The 4,895-nt window shown below is 35.7% G+C and overlaps 1 non-coding gene across 1 annotated transcript; it reads right to left on the minus strand.

The window, feature by feature from the left end:
* Positions 1-4,811: 4,811 nt before the first annotated feature.
* Trnal-cag lies at positions 4,812-4,895 on the minus strand. Its single transcript has one exon. It is a non-coding gene; the product is annotated as a tRNA-Leu (tRNA).

Here is a 4,895-nt window from a genome sequence, read left to right on the forward strand (position 1 = left end):
CCGGCCTCGACGGTGGCGCCACCGGTGCCTCCTTCGAACGACGTGAGACAGCCACTGACCCTGTCTCTTTCACCCGCCTCTCGACGCATGAAATTTCGATGCCGTCGTCGTCCTACTCCCCTTTCTCCTCACTCTTTCGCGCATTTTATCTTTCTCTCCTCTCTCTCTCTCTCTCTCTCACTCTTCTTTGCAAAACCAACGCGCTCACTTCGCGACCGAGAATGCCCCACCTCTTTACTCTCTCTACACTCTCACTATCTCTATCTCCTTCTCCTTTTCTTGCTCTTTCTCTTTCTTTTGCTTTTTCTTTTTCTTTTTCTTTTTCTTTTTCTTTATTTCTTTCTTTCTAACGACGAATCGCTCGATCTATTCACGTTTTTTTATGCCACGTACTCAAATGACTTTGACGATCAACAATTATTATGGAACGCGAATCTGTATTCTCTTTATTACAGCAGGTACTAGAATTATTATCGTTAACTAAGATTGTAAAAAAGTCTCGATCTATTAAAATTAATCGTTAAATTAGAGTAGATTTTTAAAAAATACATACCAAATCATTTTGTGATTTTTAACAATTATAGAACGCAAATTCGTATTATTTCTAATTAAATACGTTTACATAGAAAAATGTAATAACCTCTTTTATAAGTCAATCAATAAATTTGTTGGTTAAAAAAAAAGATATAGCGAGTAAATTTCACGATCAATGATTATCTACATAGAAGTTAGTATTTTTTACGATCTACCATACACACGACTATTATTGTAAATCGAGATTCAAAAAATCTCGATCGATAAGAATCAATATTATTCGAGATATATAATAAATATTTGATTTTTAAATAAAAAATAAGTAGCATTCCGTTATTATTATAAAACGCAAATAATCTCTAGCTGATTCGTTGATAACTTAAACGGGGATTATGAAAGGAACGATCGGATACGAATAGCAAGGCTAAAATTGTATCTTCCTGCATTTTTAAAGGGTCCGTGTGTTTACGGATGCGCGCACGCTATTACCGCGCATGCGCGTTTTAAACTTCCAAACTCGTGAAGCTTGTAGCTGTCGAAGACTCTAAATCGAACGCACACGTTGAGATAGCGTTTAGCATTAGTTTCCACGCGACGAATATAAATTTCTCTACAAATACCTACCAATCGATATAAATTACAATACGGTAATATAGTACATTCGAAATTGGAAGTTGTCGATTATCGAAATTTTCAAATTGGACGAATTTTATTAGTCGCGCGAATATTTCGCAATTTCCGCTTTTGCAATAATTACTTTACCATTAAAATGATTAGTAATTATGAATTCATGAAATATTTATATTTCTTATTTTTCAGCTATTTAAAACAATTCATAATATTCCTCCAATAATTTTTCTTACATTTCATATTTATAATTTCAAATCTATTTTGTTAAATCTGGCTTGACAGTTATGTTCTATGTAATTAAATTGAGGTTAAGAATATCGAATGTTTCTATGATTTTTATGAATTATACAACACATTAATTTATCCTTTCCCATTGGTACAACACAACATGTAAGTAATGTATCAATGTTCATACTCGAGGTTGTACGTATGTACGTTAGTATATACATTTATTGATACACTTATACATAATTCATATCGTAATTAATGTAGCAATATATTCTGATAAATAATCATCGAATATTTCAATGCTTACAAATAGTGGTAAGCACAGAGCTTTAAAAAAGATAAAATTAATGACATTAATTGTTTTTATTTAATATTAATTGTAAGATCGAAATTAAATCAATTAAAAAAAAATTTGAAAGATTCGACATTAACTTTTACTGATTGTGAGAATTGGAAAAATTAATATATAAATAAATCTAAATACATATGGAAGACACAATAGGTGTATTCATACTGCGAAGAATGATCGAAGGTGATTGGTCGTGCGTAATGAATTTGGTCCAATCGGAATGAGGCCTCGAGTAAGGGAGATAGAATTATAGAGATAGAAAGAGATAGAAATGGTGGGAGAAAAGGGGAGAGAAAATGAAAAGAGATAGAGTACAACTCCGTCGCAGGTGAAAGAATGGAGGGAATATAGAAGGAGGTGAGAAACTGTGGAAGGCTGCCTGCATTCTGTCTGTAATCTGTGGTAGGAGGCATGTAGGACGAACGGATGGAGAACACCAGCGTGATTTGCCGCGAGCTCTGGCGAGGCGAGACGAGACGAGAGTGAAAAAGAAAGAGTAAATGAGAGAAAGAGAGAAAGAGTGAGGAAGATGGGGGACGACAGCCAAAGCGGGAGAGAGAGAGAGAGAGTATACCAGCAACGTGAAGCAGAAAGAAAAGAGAGTAAAGAGGAAGGAAAGATGACGAGAGAAAGAGAGAAGAAAGAGTATACGAGCAACGTTAAGCAAAAAGAAAAGAGAGTGAAGAGGAAGGAAAGAAGAAGTGAGATAGACAGACAGAGAGAAAGAGAAATAGAGATAGAATAAAAAAGAGAGATAGAAGAGCGGACCAGAAGAGAAAAAGAAAGATAGAAAGAAAGAGAGAGAGAGAGAGAGAGAGAGAGATAGAAACCGGACGGAGACCAGCGAACGCGAGTCTTGCACACGGGCAAAAAACAAAAGTGCATCTCTCGGCAAGATGGCCGTCGGTTCTCAACGACTCTCAAGGTTACTTAGAGAGCAGCATAGGGGAGAGATCAGAGCGTGGCACTGCGTTGCGTATGAACTGGCGTATGTGTGCCAGCTAGCAGCCTTTAAACTTTCATGTAGGCCCCGTTATTTATTTTGATAAATCTTCGCGCCACGCTCGCGTTCGTCTGTGACGAGTTGCGCACACGAGCTCGAGCGAAAACGTAGAACGAAGCGTGTGTGCGAACTCTCGAACGCATTCGGCCAATTTCGGAGACGTTTCGTGGAAGATGTTCCTGTCCGAAGAAGATGAAGAAGATGAAGAAGATGAGAAGAGACGAATTTGTTTCGGGGCATCGTTATACATACACATACATGTATGTGTACACACACGTATTTACCATTGCTCATCGATGGGATCGATGACATCGATTGGACAAAAGTAATATGTAAATATATATATGTGTATATATATACGTAGATATATTATATTTAAGACTTTTTTATTCTAAAAATAATCAAATAAACAATTATAGCAAATCATCGTTGATAAATATGTTGTGAAAGATCCGTTTGCCATTTTGGAATCTTACCAAGGTCTCTAAAAATTAGAAATATTTCTCCTCTCTTTCTCTTTTTGCAAAGTTAGTTCGCGGCACGTGCGAACAAAAGATATCCGCGCGCAGTTTACAAATGTCTTGTTAAAATCTCGTTATATAAATAGTATATATGCTTGATGCACCACTCTTCGTAAATGTCAAGCATTTATGGCTCGAAGAGAAAGAAAGAGAAAAAGAGAGAAAAAGAGAGAGAAAGAGAGAGAGAGATAGAACTGGAAGGTGTAAATCTCTTTATCTAAATGAAATCCTACAAACGATATTCTTTCTTTCTTTCCATTTTTGTTCTCTCCTTTATTTTTTCTTTCCTTCTCACTCTTTCTCTCGGTTTACTTAGAATCTCGTTTCGATAATATATAATGCTTCTCGAATATCGGAATGAGTGTTTTAAACCTGGTATACCTCTCTTTTCCTCCTTCTTCTTCTAACTCCAACTTCTTCTATCTCATGCATATTCATAAGCCTTTTTAAAAAACAAACACACGCATCTACACGAACGCACACGTGCACACACGTATAAAAGATTTTCGTGAACGGCTAGGATATGCCGTTCGAGTTTGATTTTTCTTCGCTTGCGTTGTGGGTTTGCAACATACGTATACGTTTAAGTTGCATCTATCTTTTGGCCTTATGTTACCCCTATTCTCGTCTACGTTCTAACCAAGGTTATCTCCACCTCTTCCTCCCCCCTCCTTCTACTACCTCCTCCTTCTTCTTCTCTTCTTCTTCTTCTACTTCTTCTTCTCCGCCTCATCCTTCGGCTTCCCATGCAGAAAAGTACAGTCCACCGAGAAATAACACAGGAATGTACAAGAACGAAATGCGTGTGCGTTCTTGAACGCCTCCTTCTCTTCGTATCCCCTCGATAACATTCTTTTTTTTTCTTATTTTTTCTCTTGTTTTTTTTATTTTTTTTCTTAACCAACTTCTTTCCTCTTCCCTCAACTGTGTAATTTTATTACGTTACGTCTATCGTGAGATGATGAATCGTTACTGTTAAATATGAATCTGCTATGGAACTGTTTACTGTTCACCATTGATTATGCTACTCATATCCAATTAATACCATCGATTAAATTTATAAATGTAAGTTTAATATAATGAGATTGTTTCTTTTTAATTACATGTAAATTGATTTAAATATACGAGTAAGGGAAGCATTCATTTCCATATTAGTTGCAAGTTCGGGCCTAGCTATTTGTGGGATCACATTTTTAATCTATTCTCTTCAAAATCTATGTTGAAAAAATAGTATAGTATATTTGTTAAATAAAAAAAAAGAAAATCATATTTGATTAACTAAATGTTACTAATTAACTAATAAATAGAATCCTATATACAAATTATTATCAATGATTTGCCGTTCCTTTCGTATTAATTAAAATGAACAACATTCGTTGTTACATTTCTTGGATCTAATATAATCTTGTTAGTTTCTGTGAAACAGAACCGTAAAAATTCAAGTTGTACCTTCACTTATTCGACATCGGACGAATGGTCGATCTAAAGAAGAGTTTAAAAATTAATTGACAAAAAATTTATTGATAGAAAAGAAAAAAATTTATGCTGTCAGAAGTGGGACTCGAACCCACGCCCACATAAGTGGACTGCGACCTGAACGCAGCGCCTTAGACCGCTCGGCCATCCTGAC

The sequence above is a fragment of the Polistes fuscatus genome, unplaced genomic scaffold (genome assembly GCF_010416935.1).
Source record: "Polistes fuscatus isolate 324 unplaced genomic scaffold, CU_Pfus_HIC Scaffold3, whole genome shotgun sequence".
NCBI classification, from domain to species: Eukaryota; Metazoa; Arthropoda; class Insecta; order Hymenoptera; family Vespidae; genus Polistes; species Polistes fuscatus.